Source organism: Phyllobates terribilis, unplaced genomic scaffold (genome assembly GCF_046119375.1).
Source record: "Phyllobates terribilis strain yellow unplaced genomic scaffold, ASM4611937v1 Scaffold_4804__1_contigs__length_56999, whole genome shotgun sequence".
NCBI classification, from domain to species: domain Eukaryota; kingdom Metazoa; phylum Chordata; class Amphibia; order Anura; family Dendrobatidae; genus Phyllobates; species Phyllobates terribilis.
In genome coordinates, this window is record NW_027367553.1 from 685 (window position 1) to 20,521 (window position 19,837).

The 19,837-nt window shown below is 38.5% G+C and overlaps 1 pseudogene; it reads right to left on the reverse strand.

Moving 5' to 3' along the window:
* Positions 1 to 2,868: 2,868 nt before the first annotated feature.
* Positions 2,869 to 6,706, reverse strand: LOC141249595 (ATP-dependent DNA helicase pif1-like; annotated as a pseudogene).
* Between the last annotated feature and the right edge of the window lie 13,131 nt (positions 6,707 to 19,837).

Genomic DNA, 19,837 nt, shown 5'->3' on the forward strand with positions numbered 1-19,837 from the left:
CCAAGCTCTACGATCTTCCAACATTGGTAGTCTTGAGTTTGAATGAATGTCGTGTGCACTCCCAACCACCAATCGAGTTCTCCTTCTCAAAGTTGGTGAGGCTTGTTCACGGACATACCGAGGTCGAATTTGAGTTCTTCATTGTCGTGTTGAATTGGATCCTGCTCTGATACCAATTGTGGATTGTGGAACGTGGAACCTCAGCTTTAACTAAAGATAATAACTTAGTGCAGAAATAAAGCTAGGAACAAGTAAATAGTAAATTCCAAAACGATTGTTGATTTGATTACTCGTAGGGCTTACAACTGTTAGGCGAACACACAATTCTTAGTTTCTTTCTAAACTCTCCTAACTATTGCCTAAGTCCTAAACCAAATGCACTAGCTCTCAGCACTTTCAACAACTACGTTTAAAGAAGATAAACTACGCTATTTTACTATGACATAATCAACGGGAACTAATTATCTAAAAGCTTGATTTAACAATAAATAAGCTATTAAATCCTAACTAATTGATTACGATAACAAGTGCTCTAACACATTCAATTCGTTGTTCTACTCTTTGTTCATAAAAGTAACTAGGCCAAATAGTCCTAGAGACCCTAATCATGCTACAACCAAGGATATCCCAAGATTTAATAACACAATTTCATAAAGCTCAAAGATATGTAGGTTCATGCAATATCATTGACAAATAGTCGATACTTGACATGATTCGAGATCTCCTACCCTATTAGGCACCAACAAATTGTTCATGCAAATAGAGATTGCTACCAAAAGGAAAGATACTTCAAATCGAATTATCAATCCTAGCAATATGATGAATATCAATAAACCTAGTTGGCCAAACTAGAAGAATCAACACAAATCAATGCAAGATAAAGCTGAAGAGATCAAGAAACAATACAACAATCAAAATAGAACACAAGTGTGTGAATCTTACCACAAAACCAAATCCAAGGCTTAAAACTTCAAGATGAACACAGTGGTACATACTTCTTCATAATATGAGAGAAAAGCAAAATTACAAGAGAGAGTGTTTCTTAGAAAATGTTAGATTATCCTAGAGAGAGTATGAGAGAATATATGGAATGTATGGTTAAAACCCTAGAAAATCTATATAAATTCCCCTCTCAAAATGGAAACATCAAAAACTCCTTCAAATCCATAAAGATAAAGTGGTTACAAAGACTTTCTGGCCTTGGGAGTTACTCGGAGGGCGCGACGGCGGTCTACAACCGCGACCGCGGTTAGATCTTTGTTGCCTCATGCGATAAAATCGCCATAAATTTTACTCAAAACTCCAATTGCGCTCAAATTTGGAGGTAACATAGTAGACTTCTGTATCTAACTCCTCGAATTAGGACCACCTCAATCGGACATAGGAGTAGGGAGATCGATCCATTTGAACTCAGCTCAACTCCTCATCACTTCTTTCTTACGCATCTTCGGCTTCACTTCGTCGTCTTTTGTCCCGATGCCTCATATGCTTCATTTAACGATTAAGTGCTTCCAAAACGCCTCTAAAGTCACCTAAAAATCACTTTTGGCGCCATTGGGATTGCGCTTATCAATAGTCTATATACGCGAATAAGACCATCCTTACGCATCCTTGCGAATGAGAACCATAAGCTCTGAGTTGCCTTCTATCACGACCTCCTTACACAGAACCAAGCTTTGCAATGCAGTCTGCCAACCTAGTTGGCCTCACGGAAGACGTTTGACAAGATGAAAATCTGGACAAGAAGAAAGTTCAAAGTGGATGTGAGAAACAATATGGTCCACATCCCCATGGACAAATCCAAATGCCCTTAAGAATATTAATTAAACAAAGTTTTCCCCTTCAATTTCAACAAAGGAAATGTTAAGTTGTTTTAATTTTTGGATAGTTGATCTAAGGGCTAAAGCTTCGGTTTGTAAGATAGTCATTCTTAGTCCAGAATCATTATACAGGAAGATTGGGGAGCCAAGATGGTCCCGGATAATGAATCCTATAGAGGCGTTGCCATGACAATCAACAACCTCATAAAAATTAGCTTTTAAATAGTTCATGTTCGGTTTTTTTCCAAGAAATTCTAGATTTTCTTCTGAGAGGAAGTTGTGTTTGTATTGGATTAGCATCACTCAAATCTGTGTTTAGTAGTTTGTTTTTCTCCTATTTTCTTCAAAGATTGATCTTAAATTTATGTACATCATTTACTTTGTCCATAGAGTCTATTTGAAAGATGGTTTAAATACGAACGAACCTAATATCCCTCTAAGTCGTAGTAAGGCAAATAAAATCATGCTTTGTCATATTTGATGATAGTTCAAACAAAATCACCTCAAGTGATTTATTATCTATCTGGATGTTATTTATATGTATAAGGAATATCATGTTTTGTTTTTTAGTTGATTGAGTGTGAGTGTACATTCAAAGATAAGTAATAAGCATCCTCAGATAAATTTACTCCCTCTGTACCCTTTTATTTTCCCTGTTTTGACCAGACACGTATGTCAATGTTTGCTTTATATTGTAAATATCTCTATATATGTTACTAAAAGTTATAAAAACTTGATGCTATTAAATATTCATTGAGATGAATAAAATAAATCACACATGATTATGTTTTTTCTTATATATTGGTCAAAACCGAGAAAATTCTATAAAGTAGTGAATAATATCAAAAGTAAAAAAAGATAAAACAAAAGGGGCGGATGGAGTAATAGATAACCCAAACTAGCTTAAGGCTCGTGCCCTGCGCGGATATTGAAAACTTAATATATACGATTATAAAATTTTGGAGTAATAGTAACATGTAAATGTAACATATATCTTAATAAAATAATAAAAAGTTAAAGGAAAGAATTCTACTAAAAACATCGTCCATTATAAATTGTTAAACACATCTTTATATACTACATTAATTGTTTTACTTGAAGTGTGATTATCCTTATCACAAATCAAAACAATCATCCCCTCTTTTCTGGGAACCCTTAAAAATGCCACATAAAATTTTCCATGCGTAAATACTGGACGTGGAAGAAACAACCCAACCCGAGAAAGTGATTGCCCTTGGCTTTTGTTGATTGTCATGGAAAAACAAACCATTATTGGAAATTGTCTCCGTTTTAACGCTAAAAGGCAACGTGACATCAGAAGGAGTGAGTGTCAAGCGAGGGATGATAACTTTGAATCCAATATTTGTACTTGTTAGTCAAATACCCAACATGTAAAGATATTAATAATGGGTTTAAATACAAAAAAGTAGGACATATATTAGATTTAGAATGATAAATCAAAAGAATGTGATAACCTGAAATTATTTCTGCTTCAAAAAGTGTGTGTCACAAGCCTACTAACCACCAATCTATTCCATTACACAAACCAGAAGATTGATCAATGTTGCGAAGTAGCATGACTGATACTCCTACCTTAAGTCTCAAACAATGACTAGTAATCCCTAAAAGCTTAATAGAATTCAGATAATCAACTGAAAAAATCTCTGAATCATACTGTTCGTTCCCATCTATCTGAGATACTATCAGAGCTAATGTAGAACCTTTCTTCTCTGGGCAATAAGGACATACTAAAATCATTAACTTTTTCTACAAGTTCAAGTGTCGGGGCAAGAATAGTTTTTTCCTCAAAATACATTGCATATGACAATCTATCAGTCACAGAAGGATAATAGCATCTACAATAGATGTAATGGGATTATATGTCTCTAGAATACCCAAATCGGGAGGAATATCTATCAGTACTTCCCCATCACCAGAATATCCAATGGTTCCATCACCCACACTAAGAATCCATTCTGAAAATTCTCTAAGCTTTGCCAAATCAAATTCTGTACGCCATCTTGAAGCCTCATATTTCTTTTCGATTGAAGAACTTTACAATGTGCCCATAAGTATGATGAGTTCAGGTTTGCTGAAACAATTTATTGTCTTGTTCCTTTAGTAATGACATGAAGAACTGTCTAGAATCTCCAACCTTACCACCAAATGGAAGCTCCAAGCTATTTGGATTAGATTTTGAAAGGACATCTCTTAAACTTCGATCTAATGCCTCAAAATAATGTTTGTTTGTCATCGAAGCTTCATCCCATATGATAATCTCATCCTTCGCTAATAGCTCTGCTAATGGTGTTCTCGGTTTGATGTTGCACATTGAGTTATCTTATATATTAAGCGGTATAGAAAACCTCGAATGTGCAGTTTTGTCGCTCGGAAGTAAAAGAGAAGCAATGCCACTTGCTGCAACTATTAGAACAATACCACTCTCGCATCTTATAGCAGTTGTCATATAAATGTTTTCCATGTACCATCGTATCCATATAGGAATACACCCCAAACCTCTTGATACAACATTCATGATATCATCATATACTCCATGTTGCTCATCAGTGAAGGTAGAAATAAGCCTCATATTTTCTTGTCTTAGTACTTCTCTATCATAACATAGTTCTTCTTGGATGAGCTTGTTAATACCTTCAACTATCACAAACTATAGGTACTATCAATAAAAGTTTATTTACAAACTATATATTTTACAAAGTGATACTACTAAGAAAATTATCTTCTATATTAATACTTGTTTATAAAGTGCATAATTTAAATTCTATTTATCTAGTTAAGATATTTGTAGTTTAAAAAAACTCAATATCGAAAGAAATATGTCAATATAAAATATTTTGTTTGGGAAAGTTTTTTTAAAAAGTGTCACGATATTTGGATTTATTTTAATATAACATACAGAATAAATCATGAAATACATACAGTACCCTTTGATTTTTAGGGAAACATATCGTTTATTATAATTTCAATTATATATTAAAATATGTGTTTGTAGTAGTTAATTAAAAAAGTAAAAAAATCTAATTTAAGAGTTAGTTTTAGAAGAATCCTTCAAATTTAATAATAAATTAGATTAAAATATCATTATTTTAGCCATTGTTCCTAAAAACGTGAAGTTTTATTTAAAGATAATAATTAGAAGAGAGAGAATAGTAGAATCAATAGAAAATTATACCTAGAAAATTATAAGCTAGAATGAAAGAGAGAACTCTAAATGGGGCAACAATATTTGGATATTATTTTAACATAACATACTAAATAAATCATGAAATACATATGGTACCCTTTGATTCTTACGGAGACATATAATTTATTATAATTCCAATTAGATGTTAAAATACATTGTCTATAGTAGTTCATTTGAAAAGTAAAAATAATCTACACTAAAAGTGAAAAACATAACAATTCGACACTAAAAGTGAGAAATTTACATTAATTAATTTTGGATTATTGAGATTCTGAATGGAACAGGTTTACATATGAGAAACATGGTATGATTTGATAATAAGATGAGATTTGATTAAATGATGAAATATGATTAGATGATGAGTAATCATTAGACAAAATAGTGACATGGTGGATCCAAATTTACATCAATGTGAAATCGGATCGTTGAGATTTAGAATGATTAGGTTTAAATATGAGAATTTTAATATATAGATATAAATAAATAGGTACTATCAATAAAAATTTATTTACAAACCGTATATTTTATATAATGATACTACTAAGAGATTATCTTCCAATTAATACTTGTTTATAAAGTGCATAATTTAAATTCTATTTATCTAGTTAATAATATTTTTAGTTTGAAAAAGCTCAATATCAAAAGAAATATGTCAATCTAAAACATTTTGTTTGGTAAAGTTTTTTTAAAAAAGTGTTGCGATATTTGGATTTATTTTAATATAACATGCAAAATAAATTCATGAAATAATATTGTGGATCATTTAGCTTCAATTACCTTAATATAACTAAAGATTATATCTTTGGTGCGGAATAAGATTAAGAACTATGTGAACAATGATTGCCAAAACGATTTTCTTTATTGATTTCTACTAGGGCTTACAACCTCAGGAGAAACACACAGTTCTTAGTTCATCTCTAAACTCTCCTAGATATTGCTTAAACCCTAAATCAATAATACAAACTCTTAGCACGAACAACCTTTGCTAGAACGATAATCTAATCTATTTATACTAGTGGCATAATCGTTGGGAACTAATCATACGAAAAGCTAGATAAAATCATTAAATAAGATACTAAATCTTAACTGGCTAACTAAGATAACAAAGTAGCTCTAACAACCTAGATTACGGATCTATGAGAATTGTGGATCATGAAGATCTTAGGCCTAACTAAATATTGAAACTTTTTTGTGTGGAAATACAAGACTAAGAACAAGTAAACAATTAATTCCAAAACGATTGTTGATTTGATTTCTCGTAGGACTTTACAACTATTAGGCGAACACACAGTTCTCAGTTTCTTCCTAAACTCTCCTTATTATTGCCTAAGTCCTAAATCAAGATGAACCCTCTCTCTCGTGTTCAACAACAACGTTAAAGTAAATGAACTAAACTATTTATACTATGGCATAAGTACTGGGAACTATTTACCTAAAAGGCATGATAATAATAATAAATAAACTACTAAATCTAAACTAGCCGAGTATAATAACAAACTTGCTTCAACAATTAAGATCTCTAATCTAGTAATCTTTGGCGTATCAAATCTTTCCTTCTATAGTGCCTTGAAAGATTTCTTTCCATATATACGCGCTCGGTCCCCTTCAGTGTATTCGGTTTCCTTGAACGCGTCCTCTTTGTGTAGCGCTTTTGATGGCGCAATCTGATGGCGCGGAGCATTTTAGGCATCTAAAAGGGGAATTTCCACTCACTTGAGCAACAATAATGGAGGTAGCGAAGAAGGAGGTGTTGAAGCTCCAACAAGCGGATATGATCTTCCCTATCTTGGATAGCAAGTGGGTTAGCCCTACACAAGTTATCACGAAGAAAGGATGGATGACCGTTATGGAAAATGACAAAGGTGAGATGGTTCCTCAACGAGCACAAAAGGGGTGGAGGGTTTGCATCAATTACCACAAGCTGAACGCGGTAACTTGAAAGGACCACTTCCCCTTACCCTTCATTGATCAAATGCTCGAGAGGCTTGAAGGACTGTACATGCATAGGACTTATTTAATTTAGGGGGAACTAGAACATATGAAGTTAAAGAGCAATGCTTATTACTTGTTCATTGATCAAGGGGGAATTGAAAGCTGCTTCTTTTCTCAACTCTATAGTATGTTCTATGCCAAGATTCTAAGTTTGTCATCATTGAAAAGGGAAATTGTTGGTTATATGAACTATCCCCTTAGTTAGTATAACTGATAATGCCTTAGTTTTAATGATAACAAACTACCTTATGAACTAATATATGAATTGAGTGAGATATTGCGGGAAATCGATAGGCCTTTGAGTTACTTAGGAGGTTTAAGGGTGAAAAGCAACAAGTTTAGAGAAGATACAAGTGCGAGTTCAGCAGAGACTGCGCTCAAGACGCTTATCTAGGAGCAAGGGAACCGAGGGATACTGAAGGGGACCGAACAATAAGAGTGAAGGATTGAGCTGCACAAATAACACGCTACACAAGGAGGACGTGCTCAAGGGGACCGAAGACATTCAAGGGGACCGAGCGCGTATATATGGAAAGAAATCTTCCTAGAGCTAAAGAAGGAAAGAGTTGATTCGTCAAGAGATTTACCAGATTCGAGATCTTAACAGTTGAAGCTAGTTTTTCATACCTTAGCCTGGAATTTCCGAATCACTCCTTCATGCTATTTTGTTTCCGGCTTGGCCAAGCCCGCGCACATTCCAAGCTAAGGCATTCATCGGGAAACCTCCTATCGGACGCTGCTAGGGACGTCTAAGATTCCTCTTCCGTTGCCAACAGACGTAGTTGAGTGTCAGATCAACATCTAACAATCTCGACTCTCTCAAAGCCATAGAAGCCACCTTAGGAGGACTAGAAGATGGAGGAATGTTTGCAGAGTGCTCAACTGCCAAGGCCGTAGGTGCCGCTGTATCATTGCCTCCTTAGCAGTCACATTCCCCAACTGAAGGTCCTTCCTAGGTGGTAGACCAACCTGATCATCAACAGCAGCAATAGACTGAACCAATTCCTGTGGCAGCACAGGCTGGACCCTGGTCACCACATCCGCAGACTGAACCCCAACTGGGTCACTATGTGAACTCTCGGTCTGAACAACAACCTGACTCTTCTCAGACATAACATCAACACTCGCAGAAGGATCGACAGTCTCAGCAGGGTGAACCGGTGCCGGAGCAGGAACAGGAGCCTTTAGAGCAGCCAAAGTAGCTGCCTTCAGACCTTGTGCTTTCCGCTTACCCTTCATACCAACATCATCCCGCTTCTCCTTAAACTGACATAACTCATCTGAGTGACAAAAATGAAAACAACCCTTGCAATACTTAGGCTCGTTTTCAATCAAGAAAATAGCAGCAATAGATTCTCCATCATCAAAATCCAAGGTCATACCTCTAGAAAAAGGAGCAACAAAGTTTACCTCAACAAGAACTCGAGCATAAGACCGCCACAGCTTGCTGTACGTGACAGTATCAACAAACAAAGGCTTCCCCACATGCGAAGCTGTCCGACTAAGATATCACGTATCCAAAAGTTCTTTGTTAAACCAAAGATCCTAACCCTTAGAGGAATAGTAGCAATGTCACGTCGATTAAACGTGAACTTGTCTGGAATCATCTTCAAGATGATAGGCCTGCCAAACATGAAATACGGTCCCCCAAGAAGAACCCTATCTCTATCCATCTCAAACTCAAACGAGAAGATTAACCAACCCTCCTCAACCTTGTACTTAGCCTTAACACCCCAGCTACGCATCAATTCAAGCAACATCTGATGACCAGGATTATAACCAACATACTGACCAAGTAAAGACCATCCCCAGACTCTCTCGATAGGCAAACCGTTAGAAACGCTAATAGCAACACGATCCGAAGTAGGAGGAATTAAAGAGAGCTTACCTCCAAACCAGAATTCATGAAGATCTTCTTCGAATTCTGAGCCCACGCATTCGGAACAGCACTCACGGGAGCAATCAGAGAAGGGGCAACCTTCACAGGAGGTCGAGCAGTATCCGAAAGTAGAGCAATGTTGGTAGGTTCGGAAGACGAAAGCGGATTACCTGAAGTGACGTGTAACCCAAGCAACTCGCCCACAGTAACCGAACTCGCAGGATTACCAACCACCTGCTTAGCGCCACTAGCACTGATGCCGGTCGTATCAACCTTACTCGAAGGATCTGGTAACTGCGGAAATTCTGTCGAATACACCTCATGGTCCGATAGATCATCCGAAGCATGAACCGCACAAAACCCTTCCTGCTCCTCAACCTCAACCGGAGCCCTAGTTACCGAAGTAGATGCCACCGTAGGAGACAAAGAAAGCTGAGTACGCTCCAAAGGAGACATCTTTGACGGCGGAATCAACGGCGATCCCAACTTCGAACCCGGAGAGGCCGAGTATTTGCCTTTACGCTTGTTTTTGCCCATAGCGTGGGCGATACGTAACTTGATACACCAAAACCCTAGTGACGGCCGCCCCCACCAGAACCCCAAACGGAAACGCATGAACGTCAAACCCCCACACAACACAGTAACGCAGGAACGGCAACGCAAGACTCGATTCCAACCAAGCAAATACCACCCTCCCGGTACAGCGACACCGCGATGCTAATGTCCGTACTTTTGACGTCGGTCTCGTGAGGAAGCCGACGGTGGACTGCGACTTGGAGCATCGAGGAAGAAACGAAGCACAAACCAGTCGACACCCCTCGATCGGAAATCCAGGCAGCCGAAAATCGAGAGTAAATTTCCTCCTTTTTGGCCGACGAACTCTGAAGGAGGGCGCCGGCGGAATCCTGATCGGCACAACAAGGTGTTGAACGGAGGAGGCACCGGAAACCTCTAGGGCAGAGTCACGTTAGGGCCGGCACCGGGATCTTTTAGATTACTTAAGTGGTTGAATTGACGTGATGAGGTTTATTGTGCTGCGAAATTTCACCCAGTCACTTTAATAGGTTGTGTCTTTATACACTCCATTATTTTGCTGCGTACACTCCAAAATCAAAACGCAATATATTTACGTTTGCAACATTATCGTGTTTAGTTGTAAATTTGGATTCTGAGGAGGCATATACGAAAAAGACGAAACGCAGGTATTCCGCGTTAGCGAAATACCTGCGTTTAATTTTTTTTTTGTACGTAACGCAGTATTCCTGCGTTAGCAGGAAAACTTCTAACGCAGGAAAAACGCGTTTGGCTGGTGCTTTCCTGCTAACGCAGTAATCCTGCGTTTGGCTGGTGTGAAACAGCACCAGCCAAACGCGTTTTTCCTGCGTTAGCAATTATCCTGCTAACGCAGGAGTCCTGCGTTTCGTGTTAAATGTAGCCGTTTGAATATGACCGTTGGAAAACGCAAAATTTTTGCGTTTTCAACGGTCATTTTTACAAAACACTATAAATGCATCTCCATAATCCTTTAGGTAGAACAAATCACTTTGTATGCACAAAAAATGTCTACTAGTCAAGAAGAAGATGGTAAAGTTACGGAAGATTATGAGGAGTACGTTGATCATTTCCCGATAATGATAATGAGTTTGATCATTTGCCCGATAGCAAAGACGATGATGATTTTGACGTTGATAATTTTCCGGTTAGTACTTATTTTCATATATTTATACATTTTATAATCCCTCATTTGTAGTAGATATAATTTGGTAAATATAGTAGATGTTTGAATGTGTATATTTAGACAAAAAGTAAAATTTGGAAAATGTTTGAAAATACAGGGAAGATATTGTGGAAAGGAATTTGAGACTAACTTGAAGTGGGAAAGTCGAGATGATTTGGTTGATTGGGTAAAGAAAATGGGGAAAGAGGTTGATGATGTGTTTAGTTATTCAACGAAGTACCATTAGATATGTTAGCTTGGTTTGTGAACATTTTGGAGAGCAAAGATTGAGAAAGAAAAAAAGTGCTTACGAAGATGAAGGGGAACGGGAGATTGTTGTGGAAACTCGTGAAGGGACGCATACTAAGAAATCGGGGTGCACATTTAGGCTTGTAGGTGTACCGGAGAAGAAGAGTAAGCATAAAACAATTGACCGCAAATGGATATTGCGTATAATGAGTGGTGTACACAACCACAAATTGTTGACTCACTTTCAAGGGCATGCAATCATCGGTCAATTAACCGAGCAAGAGAAGATATTGGTGCGGAGCTTAGGTGAGCCATATGTTCCCCCATCTGCTATATGTAATGCATTGAAAATCTCATTTCCGGGGAATGTCACTTCGCCAAAACAAGTTTTCAAACTATCTACAAAAAGTGCAATTCGTGAACCGTGGGGATTTGACGGTCACCCAATGGACGCTCAATTTTTTAAAACTACGCAAATATGAAGTGTTTCCATTGAGGGAAAATCGGACCAATGAAGTGGACGTCTTATTTTTTGCACACGTTGACTCATTGAAGCTTCTTAAGAGGTTCCCGTATGTTATCGTCATAGACGCCACATACAAGACAAACAAGTAAGTGATACATCATTTATAGTTTATTAGAATTTATCAAATTTTGGACATGTTCTTATGTTTCTTGTATTTTAACGTTAGGTATAACATGCCTTTGGTAGAGATTGTCGGTTTTACATGTACTCACAAGACACTCAACATCGCATATGCGTTTACCAAGAAAGAAGAGATTGTTCATTACACTTTCATCATGAGAAAGCTTCGTTATTTGTGCGAGGAAGCCGGAGTCATGCCAACGGCTATAATGACCGATCGAGAGAAATCACTGATCAATGCAATCCATATTATATTTCCGGAGGCTAAACACTTATTGTGTTGGGTTCATATAAAGCACAACATTGAAGCTTATTGTTCCCCTCTTTTGAAGAATCCTGAAGCAATAAAAGCTTTTTGTGGACAATGTTGGGGACTCTTTTGCTCATATACGGAGGAAAGCTATGAAAAGAAGCTTGAGGAGTTGAAGAATTCATGGAATCCCGGGTTGGTTAGATATGTTGAGAAGTGGTGGCTAACACCTTACAAGGAATACATAGTTAGAGCTTGGACTGACCACCATCTCCACTTTTTCACAAGAACAAGTAACAGGTATCGTAATTGTAAAACCTTATATATATTTTTAGATGATCCATAAATTATTGTCTTTATTATTGTTGATTGTTTTGAAAAGGGTCGAGGGTATGCACAAGGTGTTGAAGAGAATTGTGGATTCAAGTATAGGCGGGTTTAGCAGGATGGTGGTCCGAATCGACTCCGCGATTGACAGCCAGGTTTGCAAGATTAAGGCAAGCATGGAGATATCACGGATCAAGATGCCCACACGATATAACAAGATGAAACCACATATCAAGATTGTGGTTTTCTAGACTCTTTTATAGAGTATCAGATCGGGCTTGATGACCTTGTATCATATATACGGGCTATTAATTGCGGGAAAATTTAAAGAAGAGTGCGATGATTACTGGATGACAGAGTGTCTTGGCCTACCTTGCCTTCACACAATTGCTAGAGCTATCATTCAGAGGAGGCCAATCATGCCTTCTGAGATACACCGCTTCTGGAAGCAGATTGATTGGGATAGGATAATCCGTTCTGACACCGACAATGTTACAGGTGATGATGTCAATATGACTATTGGAGAGATGAGGTGCAACGAGTTTTCCCAAAAGTTTCAAAGAGGTGAGCTAAAGAAATCAACAATAGAGCATATGGGTGAAGTTTTCACAGACTTGGAGTACCCTAACGAGACAACCTTGTTGGAACCCACAATGATCAAGCCAAAAGGAAGACCCAAGGGGTCCACCAAGTGGTCCACGAAGAGAGATCCGAGTGGGTTCGAGTATGCGAGAGAGGATGTGGATAAGATGGAAAAGGCGAAAGAAGTAAAGAAGGGAAATAAAAGGGGGAGTCAAGTAAGAAGTCAAAGAAAAGAGAAAGAAGAACATGATGATGTAGAGGGGAGTCAAGTTTATAACGATCATGAAGAAGTATCATGATCACAATCTGTCGGGGAACCGATCACTCATTTGGGGATGGACTTTGGAGTCAACAACATTGATTACTTTTGGTATCCGTTCATTAAGGAGGTGAAGGATGTAGCTGGAGACGGACATTGTGGGTATCGCTCGATGAGTGTACTTTTGGGTGGAAATGAAGAAAACTACAAGAGGATTCGACTCACTTTGGCATCTCACCTGGTTGCCAACAGATCATTGTATGAACCCGCGTTGGCAAGACTAAACCCCGGAAAGTCATATGATAGCTACGTAATTTCAGTGAACTACATGTTGAGCCCTTGCCCACAGAGTTTCTGGTGCGATATGCCCATGGCCGGTCTGGCATTTGCAACAGTGTATCAAGTAGCTTTGGCATTCTTGTCTTGGAATGGTCCGTGCTTATGCTTGCCAATGATGACATCGCAATCAAGACTGGATGGTGATGGACTTCGGATATTGGCAATGGCTCAAGTAGGCAACAAAACCACTTCATACCGGTATGTCTTATATTTCACAGGTTTATGCTCAATTGATCCTATTAACATATTTGAGCTACCTTTCACCTTTCTTTATTGTAGATATGGCTTACTGATGGAAGTCCTCTCCCCCCAACTCCATATGCATGGCAGCAATTCAAACATATAAGTGTAGAAGGTTGGGACGAAACATTTGCTTCAAGGATTTCAATGTTTAGGGACTTTCGCGTTGCATATGGTCGATCGGCTCATAGTTTGGTTTAGGAATCATGTTCATTGTACTCGGTTGAAGTAGTTTAGTTGGTGGAAATATTTCAATGTTTAGTTGATTGAGTTTAATTTGAACTAAATGGCAAGAAATGATATATATCCAAAAAACATATCCAGAAACACCAAGAAACGTTATACATCCAAAAAACACATACACAAATCACTGCGCGTCCGCCTGACCGCTACCCCCGCCTACCTCATGTACAGAATCATGAAAAATGTGCTCTGAAGGCTCTGTACGAGGGGAAGATGGGGGACTAAGGGCTCTATAACCTGTCAACTATAATGCGAAGTTCAAAAAATCAGCCTTCACGTCATCCGGTAAATCGGATCTCCTCGCCACATACATCTGGATCTTCGCACCAACAGTCTGAGCACATTGTGTTAAAGAAAAACAAACATAAGTATTAAACACTACTAGGATACAGGATATTAGCGACGGATTATTCCGTCGCTAATATCTCCAATTCCGTCGCTAACTTCGATTTGCGACGTATTCGGTCGCAAAGAGTCCGTCGCTATGCATGTAGTCGCTAAACGAACTTTGCGACGGAATGGAGATCCGTCGCTATTTTTAAGACGGATTTTGCGACGGAATGTCGTCGCCCAATGTGGAAGAAGGAGACGGATTTTTTGCGACGCCATGGCGACGGAAATCCGTCGCTAATCTTGACCCCTGGAGACCGATTTTAGCGACGATTTTTAAAACAGAAATCCGTCACTAATTCTGACATCCCGGAGACCGATTTGCGCGACGGTTTTTGCCACCGATTTCCGTCGCTAAAAATGACCCAAGCCTCAAAAATTTGAGACGGATTTCCGACGCAAATCCGTGTCTAATACCATTTATAATTTTTAGATTTTTTCATTTCATTAGATTTAATATTTGCACAATTTATAAATTTTTATTAAATTTCAAAATATTATGAAATCAATCATAAACAAGCATAGAAATCATAAATTAAATCAAAATTGTCATTACAAACGTCGTTCGTTGAAAAAAAAACATACAAATTCTTAAAAACTTAAGATCCGGGGCCGTCATCATCATCGTCTTCTTCTTCTTCTTCTTCTTCTTGTTGCGGACGATATTGTGGTGGAAGGGTCGCAGTCATCATTGTCACGTTACCTCGTATGAACTCGGACATTTGCGCATGTATGTCTCGATGCAAACGTGACTGCATTTCCGTATACATTTCCGCTCGCATCTGCCGCATCTGTGATTGCATCTCCGTTTGCATCTCCGCTCGCACCCGCTCTTCTATCACGTCTATCTTGCGCTGAATATCTTCTTGGTTTGTCTGAGAGGACGAACCGATGTGAGATGGCCTGGAATGACGCGCCCGACCGCGTCTTGTGTCGACGTATACCCCGGCCGCTGAACAAGTCCGTACACCCGGTTCTTCTTGTTGACGCCTTCCACCTCTAGATAGACCTGCGTCGGGTCCACGTCAGCCATACTCGCATCCTGACCCTCTTGGGTCGGTGGCTGGGACGAGGAAGCAATCCTCTGGGTGAGCGCTTCCTACAATCACCGATGAAAAATGGTATATATAGTTAGATATAGTAATGAATAAGTTATAACGTAATACAGTTTACGAAATACATACCGACAACTTCTTCGCCCTCGAGTCTATAAGGACAGGCTTGTCCTTGTCCTTCCTCGACGTGTGTGTGTGGCGGTACAGCTCGGGATCCGTCGGTGCACGACCAAGCTCCTTGGACTTATCAAAAACAAGACGAATTATTAGTATGTCATAAAATTAATAAGTTTCATTATACAAATCGAAAAGATAAAGTTAAGAATCAAACCAAGACGTCATAATGCCCAATGAAGGATCGAGATCCCCCCGTGTGGCGCACCAATCCGGTGCCCCGACCCTCAGGCTCGCTCATGCGATTGGCATGAGCAGTGCGGGACCTCGCCTTCTCTTCTTCGGTGTCCCAATGGGCCTTCCACTTGGCCCAAACGTCAGCACTCACCGCGTGATGCGGTTTTCCAGCCGTCTTCTTCTTGTTTAGGACGTCTTTGTACCTATAAGACAAAATTATTCAAAAAATTACAAAGTAAATAAATGAATTATATTTTAAAGGATAGTGATTTATAACTTACCGGTTTCCAGCATGTCTCAAAAAGACACGATACATGTAGTCCTCGCTGTATTGGTCTTCCCAAATATACTCTTTCTGAAAAGAGTAAAATATATGCTTGTTGTTATAAGATACTTGTACATTAACGTATTTGTGAAGTGAATAGATAAATAATTACCTTGAATTCTTGCCAATAATATTCTACTTGGCTGGCCGATAAAAATCGCCAGGCACTACCCTCGGGGAAGAAATGTTTCCGGAAATCTCCCGTATAGAACGGGAAACCGGTCCGGACGACTGAATCAACGACCCGGACTCGTCGGGTCGGACAACTACCCTGTCATCAACATCCACCGGTGCCGGTGCAACAAAAGCAGAGGGACCGGCCTCGGGGACTACTCCCAAGGACCGGCCACGTCCACGGCTACGATATGATATGTTGTTGTCCTCCGGGATTCAACACGCTCCCCTCGCCATGAAACACCCATATTTGATAATCTTTTACAAAGCCATTTCTCAAAATATGATATTCTACATCTTCCATATTGCGATAGCTTTTATTTCTACATGCATACTTAGTACAGGGGCATTTTATTTTTCCTTCACTCATACATGTTGGATGATCGGTGGGGAACTGGATAAACTCTGACACTTTCTCGGGAAAGCCGGGAGTTAACAACCCCCCCATGAGTCGTTGATACATCCAACCACGATCTTGGTTTATCTCTGTAGTGCGTTTTATTAGATAACGATACTATCTAGCTACCCGTATTTATTATCCTACTAATAAGATCTCTAATTTATTTTATTTTGTTACATTAATTCCAAGCATTAATCATATATATTAATAAGATCTTTACATTATTTGAATAATATTTAATTAAATACAACAATCATTTCGAAATCCACAACACTATATATGTATTTTTTACAATATTTTAAATCTTTAATATTCTAAATCCATACAAAATTCTAAATGTTCATTTCGAAATCCACAACATTCAATATATAATTTCTATATAATTTCTACAATATTTTAAAAACCTATATAATTCATAATAATTTTATAAAATTCTATTTAAAATTCATAATAATTCTAAAAAACCTATATAATTCATAAAAAAAAAAACTATCAAATCCTATTTATTTCTATTTATACACTAAAAAACCTATAAAATTCTATTTAAATCTATTTATTCATAAACTACTATCTAAACCTATATAATGTTTAAAATAATTATAAAAAACCTATGTAATTTTTATAAAATTTATAATAATTCTAAAAAACCTATCTAATCTTATTTAAATCTATTTAATTCATAAACTACTATCTAATCTTATTTAATTCTATTTAAACACTAAAAAATATTAAAAAATCTATATATATTCTATACAATTTTAAAAAAATCTATATACTTCATAATAATTCTATTTTAACACTAAAAAATTCATAAAAATATATAATCTTATTTTATCCTATTTAAATCATAAAATACTATCAAATCCTATTTATTTCTATTTATACACTAAAAATAATTAAAAACTCTATATAAATTCTATACAATTTCTAAAAAACCTATATAATTCAGAATAATTTATTTTAAACATTAAAAATTCTGAAAATACTATCTAATTTATAAAAATCTTAAATAATTGTAAACAAAGTCTATAAAATTCATAAAAATATCTATAATTTCTAAAAATTACTAACATATTTATATATTAATTATAATATAATATCGAAATTTAAATATATAAAACATTATAAAAAAAAGAAAATCCAAAAAAAACACAAAAAAAACTCACCTCTTCAAAGGGGGCTGGGCGGCTGGCGGCTGGCGGCAGGCTGGGCGGCTGGGTGGCGGTCGCTGCGGAGGCGGAGGATGTCTGCTGGCGGCGGCGCAGTCGGCTGGAGGTGGAGACGGGGCGGGACAGGAGGCGGAGACGGGGCCAGGCAGGAGGCGGCGGAGGAGTGCTCTCTGGGAGGACGAGGACGACCGGCGGAGGAGTGCTCTCGGAAGAACGCGGCGGCAGAGTTTGAGAAGGAGAAAGAAAGGGTTTTGGGCGAAAACAGAATGCGAGTCTCGTATTTATAGAGGATGAAGATTTAGCGACGGAATTCCGTCGCTAATATGTTGGCGGTCGATTCGAATTTCTCTGAAATATTTGGCGGAAACTACCTATTAGCGACGGAAATCCGTCGCTAATAGGTAGTAGTGTAGGCGGCATTTTACTACTACCTATTAGCGACGGATTTCCGTCGCTAATAGGTAGTAATCCGTCGCCATAGGAATGGGTTACAGATATTAGCGACGGATCTTCAATCCATCGCTATTGTATATATTTCGCGACGGATCGCGAATCCGTCGCGAATCTAGTGTTTCCTAGTAGTGAAATAGGTCAAGTCAGCGTAATAATAAAAAATAAATTTATGCAACACACCGTCGTAGGGTCTGGAGGTAACGGTAATGGGTGAGGTCCTATGAAGGATCGGTAATCGACGTAAGGATGTGACATTTGCTTCCACCAGTCTAGATACTCTGGATGACACTCCCATGGTGGTTTGGCCTCTGAAAAATCACTGAGCACTATCAACGACATTGGAGTGTCTCCCCACTGTAGCGCATCATCAAGGTAGGATAATGTCACCAAAGATCGTAATGAAGAGGTACGTGTCACTGTAAGGGGAGCGGGCGGTGCGTCAGGTATGCCTTGCCTACGACCAAACTGGCGCAGTACTCTATCGGGGAGATACGGCTCGTGAATTTGATCGTACTCGATCACACCTCAGAATCTCGACGGAGCGAAATGCGGGTCGTCAAAATTGATCTCACCCCACGACGTCCAATGAATCTATATCATGGATATACATCAATAAAAGGTAAAAAGAAGTAACAGAAAAAATAGATAACAAGATACATATTAATATTAGAACTTACATCAACAACCGTGTATTGATCAAGAAGTTGGCGTAGTTTGATCAACCGCTCCGGATCACTACCTTGAGGGGCCTCAACACCATCTCGTGCAGCCGCGCGAGTATCCATCTTCTCTTTGATATCGAACGAAGCATGGCCTCGTAAGGTAGGAAAATAGTGCCAGATCCAAGACTACGTAGAAATCAAAATTAGACTTGTTTAACTTAGAATAAATGCAAACTCCAAGAATCGGAATAAAGTTGTATACCTTCAACAGAAGCATAGGACCGGAGATGGAAGCAGTTAGACCTCGTGATGCGAGTCCTAACTGTCTGTACAGGTATGCTAGGGCTCTAGTCCCCCATGCATAATTGTCGGTCTGGTTGTGATCGAGGAACATAGAGATGAGCTCTGGCTTGCAACGCATCCCAGACTTGTCTGTAAACAGGGTGCCTGATGCTAGAATCGCTAAATATAGCGTAGCGATATGATTCTCGTTCCTGTAAAGAACGAGATTTGTAAAATAGTTTCAAATAAAATTACATTACACTATTATACTTGATTCTATAATTTTTACCTCTCTGCGGCTTCACATAAACTCTTCAGCCTGACCTTCATAAATTCGGCGGTTTTGAAACCGGAACCTATTATTTGAAAAATTAGAAATTGTGTTAAATAAATTCTTTACAAAGTCATATATTAGGTCAAATAGATTTTACCAGAACCAAGTAGTCTCACGGTAGGAATATCGACCCCTAAAACCTCCGCCAAAGACTCCCACATCGCATCATCACTCAAAGGACAGACCACGACACTTCCATGAATAGGAATCCTAAGTATATTCACGACATCGTGCAGTGTAATGGTAAGCTCACCCCCGGGAAAGTGAAACGAGTTCGTCTCCGGGTACCATCTCTCAACGAATGCCGAAATAAGAACCATGTCTGACCTTCGAAACTCCAAATCTCTCAAGCTAGTCAGCTGGCTAGCTTGTGCCAATGACCACCATGATCCGGGCTCGTCCGTCCGGAAAGCCTCTGACTCTAAGTAGTGGGGTTTGCGAGGGAAAGTTCTAAGGACTCTCCTCAACTGGAATAATTGTATCAGGAGTGTTAT